Consider the following 12427-nt stretch of genomic DNA (forward strand, 5'->3'; position numbering starts at 1 on the left):
TTTTTCTTCCTTTTCCCTTTTCAATGCCACTTTATTGGATGCTCCTCATGCAGAAGTTATTACATTTTTTTTCCTTATTTTTAGGTTCTTTTATGTGTTTCCTTTTATTCTGAAAAGTATCATATTTTCTTTTATATCATATTTGTTACCTTTCTCCTCTCAAAACCACTCTATTATTATTATTATTATTTTTATCATTATTATTATTATTATTATTATTATTATTATTATTATTATTATTATTATTATTATTATTATCATTATTATTATTATTATTACTACTACTACTACTACTACTACTGTTGTTGTTATTATTATTATTATTATTATTATTATTATTATTATTATTATTATTATTATTATTATTATTATCATCATCATCATTATTATTATTTTCGTTACAAATTTTCCATTACTCCCATTACTAGATACAGCCAGAAAGAGAGAGAGAGAGAGAGAGAGAGAGAGAGAGAGAGAGAGAGAGAGAGAGAGAGAGAGAGAGAGAGAGAGAGAGAGCATTTAACTGTGATACTCATCGGAATGAAATTAAAATAGTTTTATAAATGAAAGAAGAAGTAAAATTCACAATAGATATTGGATAGACAGATAGATAGACTGATAGATGGATAAATGTATAGGTAGGCAGGCAGGCAGAGAGAGAGAGAGAGAGAGAGAGAGAGAGAGAGAGAGAGAGAGAGAGAGAGAGAGAGAGAGAGAGAGAGAATTTGGCAGCAGGGATAAATAAGGAATTAATTCGAAATCCAATTTATCAGGACATCAAAGGCTCCGAATGGTGTTGTGTAAAGGCCAACCATATTTCCCATTGTGTGCTGGCTCTCTCTCTCTCTCTCTCTCTCTCTCTCTCTCTCTCTCTCTCTCTCTCACGGTAAAGGTTTTAGGCCTTATTCTGTTTTTTAGCCTTCTCGATTTTTGGCCTTTTCATTAGTACGTGAAAATGACCAAAAACATACAGCCAAATAAACTCTCTCTCTCTCTCTCTCTCTCTCTCTCTCTCTCTCTCTCTCTCTCTCTCTCTCTCTCTCTCTCTCTCTCTCTCTCTCTCTCTCTCCTCTCCTATTAGCGCTGTTCTTTTCCTCTCTTTATCCGTGTTCCCGCGTCTCAATCATGCGTGGTAATTATCACGTTTCCCCTCCCCCCTCCCTCATCCTTCTGCGCACGTGCTTAGCTTCCTTTCTTTATTCCCTTCCCTCCTTATCCTCCTCCTTTCATCTCTTTCATGTCCTTCTTACAAGTTTTTATTTATATATTCATTTTTTTTGTGTGTAACTTCTTCAATATTCCTCCTTTACATCTTTCCTTCCCTCGTTTTCTTTCTCTTTCTCCCTCTTTCTCCCCTTCTTCCGTCCCTCCCTCTCTCCCTCCCCCCGCTCTCCCTCCCTCACTCCAGGAGCACAATACACACTCCTCCAGTCCAATTAATATTTTCCAGGATCTGCCTTCGCCTAGGAGACCCCTCCAGCCTACGTGATTTGGTGTCCCGCAGTGTCCGAATGTGATACAGTGTGTTCTGACCTGACTCTGTGGGTTCTGGTGTGTTGTGGTGTCTTCTTATGTGTTGCTTTGCGTTCTCTTGTGTTGTAGCGGGTTCCGAAGTGTTATGATACGTGTTCTCTTGTGTTCTAGCGTGTTGTAAGGTGTTGTGACTTGCCCTTATGCGTTATGATATACTGTGCTGTGTCCTGGAGTGTCTCGGTATGTTCTGATGTGTTATTATGTATTCTGGCGTGTGTTGGTGTGTTTTGACGTGCTGAAGTGTGTTCTGATATGTTCCTGTAAATTCCAGTGTGCTGTGATGTGTTCTGCTGCCCTCGTATATCTTCAGGCTTGTCTCTGTATCCTAGTGTGTTCTTAGCCTTCTGTGAGTTTCCTTGTGCAGTTGACCAAGATCTAACCAAGCGAGGTCTCACGCCGGCCACACTCGTCCCTAGCGGCAGTATCTGTAACGTTATCAAGGAGCATTAGTAACTTGTCCCCCACAGGAAATGTACGAGATACGCCATAATTGATCTGAATTGGAATAAATGGCAAAATAGTTAATCATAAGAAGTAATCATGAGGGAGCTCGTATAATCCTGCAAGTATTGGTGTACAGTTGAATGAAATAGTGGTGTCATAATGTACTCAAGTGACTGTAGTAAAAATAAGTGTCTGAAAAAATAAAAATTGTAGTTGATGGTAAGAAACTACTGTCAGGCAGCGAAGGGTTGATATAAAGCAGCTCATTACTTCTTACGTTAATTTGCTAGACATGAAATTCACTTGATTTAGTGTGCGTGTGTGTTTGTAGAGCCCTGTTATAGTATGTCCTTGTATTTGTAGGTGTGTAATTATTTCATCTAAAGATAAGTTGTGCTTTGAGGCTTCTAGTACGTTCAGAGAGAGAGAGAGAGAGAGAGAGAGAGAGAGAGAGAGCGCATTCATAACTGGCCGCCGTAATTATGCCTCCCTCTCAGGTTAATTCCATCAAGAGCACCTGGGCAGGTCAAGTCCTCGCCCCGTTTTTCCCCGTCAACGAAAAATGAAGAGAAAATGGGAAGAAAAGGTTGAATATAAAATACGTAGTTAAAAATATTATGTAGAAATTATATTGAGTACATGACGATTACTACTACTACTACTACTACTACTACTACTACTACTACTACTACTACTACTACTACCATTGTAACAGACATGCATTGAACATAGTAGATAGGTAATAAAATTGGAAATAGATGGAAGGGAGAATGAAGTAGAGGTTTCAACATGACTGGTAAGCTCGTTAAAGGAGTCGTAAGGCCTCGCTCTAACTCCAGACAGGAGATTGTTGTATGCACTCATCAGCTTGTTAAATAATGCACTCATCAGCTTGTTAAATAACTCATTCTCATTGGTCACAGATGACATTAACTACGCCTTAAACAACGTGGAGTGAGTTTCAAGTGCATTGTTATTGGATAGTTACAAGTAGTGACGTCACAATTTCAGCCTCAGAGACTTCTATCCTTCGTTTGAACAGATAGTCGAGCATCGGCGCTTAACCTTTTTAGACGTTACCTAACCGTAACAGCCAGAGAGAGAGAGAGAGAGAGAGAGAGAGAGAGAAACGGCAGCTTGATTGCGTGTTGTTGATTGCTCGGTGCCGACCTTTATTCTGTGAAGAACTATAGTTTTGTACTAAAAGAAAGGAAAGGAGAACAGACTTCTTATTGACCAGTTGGCCACACACCAACAGTTGTGAACACATCACTAAAGGAACGCGTACAAAAGGAACGCTACGCAGTCTTCACGTCCAATGGTAAGCAGAGGAAAGTGAAACATTAAGACAAAAAACTGTCAGTGCTGATCAACATCACAACAGCAAACCTTGCGCTACTACTACTACTACTACTACTACTACTACTACTACTATTGATATAATAAGACGCAGAAGGCCAAAGGTACGAGATTCCGCTTAACCAAGTCTGAAGCGGCTCACTGATTATTCACCTCAAGGGCAGAGAGAGAGAGAGAGAGAGAGAGAGAGAGAGAGAGAGAGGTCCGAACAGCGGTTTACGAGCCATGCTTCAATACCTTTCGAACCACTAACACCAAGAGAGAGAGAGAGAGAGAGAGAGAGAGACTGCTGTGAGGCTTAAAGAAAGGTAGTCAACTCTAATGGTCTAAAGGGAGAGAGAGAGAGAGAGAGAGAGAGAGAGAGAGAGGAAGAAGGGAGGGAGTGAAGGAAAAGGGCGTGTGAGAGGAGGGAAGTGAAGGGGTCTGCTGGTCCTTCGTCTCTCTCCTCCCCCCCCCCCTCCTCCTCAACTTTCCTACAGTTAGTTGCGTTACCATAAACCACTTGCAGAGAGAGAGAGAGAGAGAGAGAGAGAGAGAGAGAGAGAGAGAGAGAGAGAGTGGTGACAGGAGGAGGCCGAGTGAGGGAGAGAGGAAAGTGGAGGGAAAAGGAGGGAGGAAGGCAGGGAGAGGAGCAAACGGAGGGGAGAACAGACGATAGGAGGTGGAAGCCAGGCAAAGAAAACCTAGAGAGAGAGAGAGAGAGAGAGAGAGAGAGAGAGAGAGAGAGAGAGAGAGAGAGACACTTAGAGGGAGGAACTGGGAGATATACAGGAGGAAGTAGGGAGGGAAACAGGGGAGACGAAGACGAAGGAAGGAAGAGAGGGAGGGAGAGAGGAAGGGAGGAAGGGAGGGAGGGAGGAGTGGTGCCGGCTACGCATCATTAAACTAGACAAACACCACCACCACTACCACCACTACCACTACCACCACCATCACACTATTGTTACTAAGCTTACTGCCCTTTTTCACCCTCCTACCACCATCACCACCACTATCACTCACTGCTTTTTATCCCTGTTTAGTTTGACCCTCGCAACAGCCTTTAGTTACGTCACCATTCGCCACCATCACCACCACCATCACTGCCTATTGCTGTCAGCTGTTTTTTCCGCCACTTGAGCTGTTTGGTGAAGTGCAGCGGGACCAAAAAGCTTAAGAAGGACATTGAGGTCTGTTGGTGTTTGGAATACTTGTTAAATGTGGTTTTCTTGTTACTACTACTACTATTACTACTACTACTACTACTACTACAACTACAACAAGCAGCAGCAGTCGAAGCATCACTCTTCATGTTCCAATTGCCTTGATGGACTGTTGTTTCTCATCTGTCAGAGTGATTTAGCCTCCAGCACTCACTCACCTTTTGCCCTCTCTCTCTCTCTCTCTCTCTCTCTCTCTCTCTCTCTCTCTCTCTCTCTCGTTTTTGTTGTTTCAGTTATTGTATTTTCTTTTTATTCCTTACATTGCGAAAACTGTCACATTTTTTTTCTCTCTCTGTCTGTCTTTTTGTATGTCCGTTTGTATGTCTGTCTCTGATATATCCTCTAGCAGTCAGTCACCTTTTGCCCTCTCTCTCTCTCTCTCTCTCTCTCTCTCTCTCTCTCTCTCTTATAGTGTATCGTGTTATGCCTGTCTGTCGCCGCCTTGTAGGAAATATCGTTTAGGAAATATCGTTATTTTCATTTTTGTTTCGTGTGATTTCCTAAGGATCGTCTGCCTCGCCTCCGGGTGCCGCTGAGCGAAGGGTAACGCTGCGCTGGGGCTCATATCATTCTGGGAAGGCTGATAAATGATGGACGAAAACGTGTGGAAATAAGTGGCGGTGTGTTACATTTCTCCCGTCTCTGTTAGGGTTGTTCTGTCCATGATATTATTATTATTATTATTGTTGTTGTTGTTGTTGTTGTTGTTGTTGTTGTTGTTGTAGTAATTGCATTCGTTTGTTGTGTGTGTGTGTGTGTGTGTGTGTGTGTGTGGCTAGGAAAGAGAGAAGGAGCAAGGTCAATTTGCGTGGTGGTCACTCTTGCTTGGGGTGTAAAGGAGGGCAGGGAGAGTGAGTGAGGACATGGTAAGGGAAAGGCGAGGGAGGGAGGGAGGGGACAGAGGGAGCAGGAGGAGTGGCGGGAGGAGCAGGAGGGCTGAGGAACAGGTAAATATTGAGCCAGGAAATTATGAGCTAACACTGGCAAATATATGAGACAGGTGAGGTTAGGTAGGGCCAGGAGCTCACACACACACACACACACACACACACACACAGGTAGCAGGCAAGACAAGGTGGATTACACTTATATTACAAGATTAACATTATTCCTATGTACTTCCCATCACGACCTTCCTGTTGGCATTATCCTCGTTATCGCCGTGATGAGGCAGCTTAGGGGCGTGGGGAGGAAAGAGTGTGCACTGAACCACTGAGCCGCTCACTGCCTTTATTAAGAGACGAGAGAAAGAGTGAGAGGGCACAGGTGGAGGCAGCGCAGGTGATTAATTATCTCTCGTGATATATGACATCTTTATAGTGTGTGTGTGTGTGTGTGTGTGTGTGTGTGTGTGTGTGTGTGTGTGTGTGTGTGTGTGTGTTGCTAATCTCCCCCACAATATATAAGTGATGACAGCACTGCAACACTAACATTCTGATTAATCACAGTAGACCAAACCAAACGATGCAATTGGTTTGTCTTTTTTTTTTTTTCATTGCTTATTTATTTTTGTCTTGCGTGGAGGAGGAGGAGGAGGAGGAGTAGGACACGTGCACCCATCTAGGTTTGCTTTCAATTTCTGTTGTGTATTTGGCTTTCATTCGCCTGCTAAATTAAAGAGATTGGACGAGAAGGTTGCTCTGAGTAATTGCCTACCTTCTTCCTCTTCCTCCTCCTCCTCCTCTTACTCCTCTGACTCCTCTTTCTCTTCCTCATGCTCCCTTTTTTGTACTCGTCCTTTCTTCCTTTCCCTTCTCTCTGTGATGTGTTAACTTATGCATCAAATCATGCCGTGTGTTTTATTTCCGTGTTAAAAATGCTGTGATGTTGATGTATTAGATCATCAAAATAATGGTAAGAGAGAGAGAGAGAGAGAGAGAGAGAGAGAGAGAGAGAGAGAGAGAGAGAGAGAGAGAGAGAGAGAGAAGATAAACATATGAGAATGAAAGTGCGAATAACAGAAAATTGGAATGAGAAAGTGAAATGTTACACTGACTTAAAAAAAAAAAGGGAGGGAAGACTGAAGAAAAAAAGTGTGTGTGTGTGTGTGTGTGTGTGTGTGTGTGTGTGTGTGTGTGTGTGTGTGTGTGTGTGCACCACTCATTCCCTAGAGTAGCAATGAGACTCGTGTGTTATACCATTGTTTAGCGTCGCGGCCTCGAGAAGAAATCAATTTACTAGTGGAAGGAATATTGCGAGGCGGATGCTCTCTCTCTCTCTCTCTCTCTCTCTCTCTCTCTCTCTCTCTCTCTCTCTCTCTCTCTCTCTCTTGCACACCCCGCAGCCCGGATATTACCCGTCGTCTCTTCCCGCCTCCCGTCACACCTACCTTGACCTGGCAATTACAGGTGTGAGGCTGATGCAGTGTTGCTGCGCCAGAGTGATAAGTTGGTGGTGATGCAACTGTTACTGCAATGATGACAGTTACGGTGCTGGCTTTTACTGATATCGTTAACACTAATACTTCTTTTACTATTGCTGCTAATGGTCCTCCTCCTCCTCCTCCTCCTCCTCCTCCTCCTCCTCCTCCTCCTCCTCCTCCTCCTCCTCCTCCTCCTCCTCCTCCTCCTCCTCCTCCTCCTCCTCCTCCTCCTCCTCCTCCTCCTCCTCCTCCTCCTCACACAGCATCGGTGGTTCAGTGGTAGAATTCTCGCCTGCCACGCGGGAGGCCCGGGTTCGATTCCCGGCCGATGCATGTAATTTTTTTTTAAATTAAAATCAAACAATATTATAATTTTAGGTATTCTTCCGAGGATCACCGCGGACGTACGGTTCTACAACATTGCTTTTAGTACTAACAATAGATTAAAGACCCTGCTAACAGGAAAACGTCGAGTTTTTCAACATGTGGAACAATTTCTGTAATGAACACAAACTCTCCTAGGGAGACGATCTTCATCTGAACGCAGTGGGAGCAGCCAGGATGGGCAGACTAATCCATGAAAAAGTTTGCCTTCACTGATCAAAAAACGTGCGGGCGGTAGCAACAGGACCAGCGTCGTGGACAGTAACACAATGGGTTCATCCACAGGTTGAGGCAAGATCAGAGCTTGTTACTTCAATGACCGTAGTTTACGGAACAAGCAGAGATTACTTGGCCGAGTACTCACTCCCTCCCCAGCTACAGTATTTTTAGTTGCGAGGGAACTCACCGTACAGGAGGCGGTGAAATATTTTACGTAAAAAGTAATCTTCGCTCTTGTTTGCTGCCCACCTCAATCATTGCTAACAGAGACGCCGCTCTCGTCCAGATAGAAAATAAATCTTGTAAAATAATATTAGGTCCTGTCTATCGTCCTCCAGCCCAGGCACCTACTACAGACGAAAAACTTTATAATCTCTTTTGCTGCGTAAATAACTGCATAACTATGGGGGTTTTCAATCTTCCAGTCAAGAGGTGGGGCGAACCACTGACTGCTCACGAAAGCCCGCAGCTCTACAAGAGTATATTTGAAAGCTCCCTCCACCAACACATCAAGTATCCGACGAGAGGTAACAATATCCTAGGTATTGTTTTAACAACTGATGAAGAGTCCATAAAAGACGTAAAAATTGGACCAGAACTTAATTCCAGCGATCATCGTAGCTTACTTTTCACCAACAATTTTGACAAAACTAAAGTAAGAGAAAGTAAAGAAAACTGCCAGACTAACGGCGTGCTAACTTCGAGACTTCGCTTGCAGCTTGCATCCATAGACTGGAATAAACTGCTGGGAACACCAGACATTAACGAAGCATGGGAAATGTTCGCTAAAGAGTTAAATGAAGCCGAAAATTTGTGTGTACCGCTACGTAACAGACGGAAGATAAAGGACACCAAACCGAAATGGTGGGATAATGAAATCAGATGTTGTCTTCTGGCAAAGAAAAAAGCGTACCGGTAATACAAATTAACACAAAATAACAATGATAAATTAGAGCACGACAGATTGCGTAGTAAAACTAAAAAAACTGATCAAATGCAGCAAAAAAATATGCTGAAGCCCAGATCGCGAGCTCGTGTAAAACAAATCCAAAATAATTTTACAGTTATGTAGAAACAAAAAGGGTTTTAACATCAACAATTGGTACACTAATAACAGAAAATGGCAAACAAATAGAATACGAAGAAAACATGACGAGCAGCCTGAACGATTACTTTTCAACAGTCTTCATGACTGAGGACGTTCAGTGCAGCCTGCCGACCCTCTCGCCTCAGTCACGAGGCACTACGCTACCTGACTTCACCATCATAGAAAACCAAATCCTCTCAGTCATGAACAGCATGAACGTAAACAAAACACCCGGGCCGGACATGATATCACCCAGGCTTCTTAAAGAAGCGAGAAATGAGCTCGTGAAACCGCTTACGATTTTATTTAATGGAACTTTACTAGCGAGTAAAGTCCCCTACAGGTGGAAACTAGCAAATGTCACGCCAGTCTTTAAAAAAAGGAAATAAATCACTCCCAGTCAATTACAGGCCGATCAGTCTAACTTCAGTAGTGTGCAAGCTGATGGAAACAATAATCAGAGATAAAAGTGTTAAATACTTTGAAGAAAATAAAATCATGAAAGATACGCAACATGGTTTCGGAAACAAACGTTCCTGCTTGTCAAACTTATTAGACTTCTTTTATAAAGTATTTAACTTGTATGACGAGACAAAAGCAGTTGATATTATTTACCTCGATTTCCAGAAAGCTTTCGACACTGTTCCTCATAAGAGACTCATCAGTAAAGTAAAAGCTCACGGCATTGCCGGAAACACCCTGAAATGGCTGGGAGACTGGCTCTCTGACAGAAAACAGCATGCTGTAATTAATGGAGAAGAGTCAGATTGGCATAAGGAAAATAGCGGCGTTCCTCAAGACTCTGTATTAGGACCAGTACTTTTTATAATATACATTAATGATATTGATGGAGGGATCAATTGCAAAATAAGTAAATTTGCAGACGACACCAAAATAACAAATAAAGTAACGTCAGAGTCACAATGGCAGGAATTGCAGAGTGACCTCAATAAACTAACAAGCTGGGCAGAAAAATGCCAGATGAGATTCAATATAGAAAAATATAAAGTTCTACGTATCGGAAACAACAGTGTTCAAGTGAGACATGTAATGAATAATATGCCACTAAAAAAAAAAAAAAGATCTTGGTGTCGTTGTGTCAAAAAATTTATAGCCGAGTCAACACTGCACAAAAACAGTAAAACACGGCAAATTAATTAATAGGGTTCACTGGAAGAACCTTCGAATTTAAATCAGAAAAAGGTTATACTTGCCTTATATAACTCACTGGTGCGCCCTCATATGGAATGCTGTTTGCAGTTCTGGTCACATATTACAAAAAAAGACATTGAAAAACTAGAAAAATACAGCGCTGAGTCACTAAGATGATTCCAAGATTACGTAATAAGCCGTAAGAGGAACGACTGGAAGAATTAAATCTATTTGGCTTAACGAAGCGCAGGATAAGAGGAGACCTAATTAAAGTATTCAGAATTTTTAAAAATGTATAGCAACCTTGACGCTAATAAATATTTTATCATTGAAATAATGTATTCAATATTATACCCAAGCGTTTTAAATCCCTCGAGGCCAAGCATTATTTCTTTAATCACACAGTAAATATCTGGAATAAACTTCCTTCAGAAATCGTAAACAGCAATTTCATTGAATCATTCAAAAATTAAATAGACAAATATTTAAAACCTAATCCCCAACAAGCTCTCTTCTTGTCCGAATTATTACTAAATTTCGAATAATTACTAAATTCACTAATAAAACTCTTATTTTACAGACATCAGTTTTATTACTAATTGTGTTCATTTCCAGATAGTATATAGAGATCACTGTAGGGTGAATAGTAGGACTTCCTTTCATTTTTTCCTATGTAAATTCCATATCAGTTTTTTCATGGTGCTTTTCCCATCTATTTCCATGCTAGCGCAAGCTGGAATGAGTGGTGTGTGGGGAGGAGCCTTTTGCTGTGCTTTCCTGTTTCTCTTCCCTGTAGCTAGCTAGAAGTAGTTACCAAACAGCCTTGCAAGGACCAAAACGGTCTGTTGCTGTTTGTCTTTCCTTTGTATTCCTTTATATTCCTATATATTCCTCCTCCTCCTCCTCCTCCTCCTCCTCCTCCTCCTACTAATACTACTATTACTACTAGAGTTACATTTACTACTACTACTACTACTACTACTACTAATAATAATAATAATAATTATGTCGGTGGTGGACTAATGAACATCGTTAATAGCGTGTTAAATGCAATTAGCTTACATACAATTATAGTTCAAAGACCCCCGAGCACTCAGGAGGAGGAGGAGGAGGAGGAGGAGGAGGAGGAGGAGGAAGAAGATCATATGTGGAGAAGGGACATGTAGTTGCAAAGTAAAAAGAAAAAAAGTGGAGGAAGAGAAAAAGAAGAAAAAAAAAAGAAGACAGGAGAGAGAAGGAGGAAGAGGAGGAGGAGGAAATGATGAGGGGAAAAGCAGGAAAAGGAGGAAAAACGAAATATTATAACGACGGCAACATAATAGTAACACTAGGAACAAAATTATCATCACCACAAATGGAAGAAGAAAAAGAAGATGAAAAAACATAAAAAAAGGCAGAAATAGTAGCAGCAGCAGTTGTATTAGTAGAAGAACAAGAACAAGTCACAAAACACGTCACAAAAAGCCAGAAGAAGAAAAAGAAGAAGACGAAAGACAGCAGTATTAAAATTAGTGGTCGTCGTATTAGTAGAAGAAGGAGGACAAGAACAAAACTTAAGACACAAAACACAGAAAAATCAAGAGAAGAAGAAAAGAAGAAAAAGAAGAGAAAGAAGACGAAAAAAACAGTAGTATTGGCATTAGTAGCAATCGTATTAGTAGAACAACAACAAGAACAAGACAGAAGACACAAGATACAAATTACAAGAAGACAAGGATAAAAGACAGAAAAAGCCAAGAGAAGGAACAGAAGGAGACGCCACCACCACCACCACCACCACCACCACCACCGAATCATCACGCTAAATCCCCCTCAGCTTGTCGCTCACCAATCGGATTCCGGAACACAGAAACAAACTCCAGAGCCGACTTCATCCGTCTTCAATCTGCGAGCGACGTGTGTCCCGACGCTCAAATATTTCCCCAGCAACACAGGGAGGCGATGGGGGAGGAGGGAAGGGAAACAGGAATATAGGCTCCCGTTTTGAGGTCATGGGTGGTGGTGGTGGTGGTGGTGGGCGGTGGTGGTGGAGACGGAGGGGAAGAAGGGTGAAGGAATAGAAGGAGAATGAGGAGGTGAGGGAGGAGGAAAGGCAACCTGTTTACCTAGTTACCGGAGAGAGAGAGAGAGAGAGAGAGAGAGAGAGAGAGAGAGAGAGAGAGAGAGAGAGAGAGAGAGAGAGAACCTGAAAAAAAGGATCATATTAACAAATTAGTGCGTAAAAGTAGACAAATTTGAGTAACTGGTGAATCAAATGAATAATAACTGGCAAGGTGTACGTACTGACTGATTCACTGAAAATTTACTGACTTACTGACTGGTTTTCCACTTATATAAGAGAACAGCTAACATAGAAAACTAGTAAAAAGTGAGGGAAGTGAAATAGACTAACCCAACACTTTCTCCTGAAGGGGCGCGCAGTAAAAACGAGAGCAAGCCTGAAAAGAGAAAAGAGAAAAGTGTGAAAAAGCGTGATGTATGCATGAGGGAATTGGAGGTAACGGGATACTGAGGGTAAGAAAAGAGAGCGGAAGAGATAGGAGGGACGGCTGGAGGGAAGGGAAGGAAGGAAAGGAAGGAAGGAAGGAAGGAAGGAAGGAAGGAAAGATGCAAGGAAGGAAGGTATGGTAATAATATATGAAGGAAGGAAATTTGTAAGACATATTCAGAGTGTATATCTTGTAA

General features: G+C 41.9%; 1 non-coding gene across 1 annotated transcript; it reads left to right on the top strand.

Moving 5' to 3' along the window:
* Positions 1-7162: 7162 nt before the first annotated feature.
* Positions 7163-7233, top strand: Trnag-gcc (transfer RNA glycine (anticodon GCC)). Its single transcript has one exon. It is a non-coding gene; the product is annotated as a tRNA-Gly (tRNA).
* The last annotated feature ends 5194 nt before the right edge of the window (positions 7234-12427 follow it).

The sequence above is a fragment of the Scylla paramamosain genome, chromosome 6 (genome assembly GCF_035594125.1).
Source record: "Scylla paramamosain isolate STU-SP2022 chromosome 6, ASM3559412v1, whole genome shotgun sequence".
Classification (NCBI taxonomy): domain Eukaryota; kingdom Metazoa; phylum Arthropoda; class Malacostraca; order Decapoda; family Portunidae; genus Scylla; species Scylla paramamosain.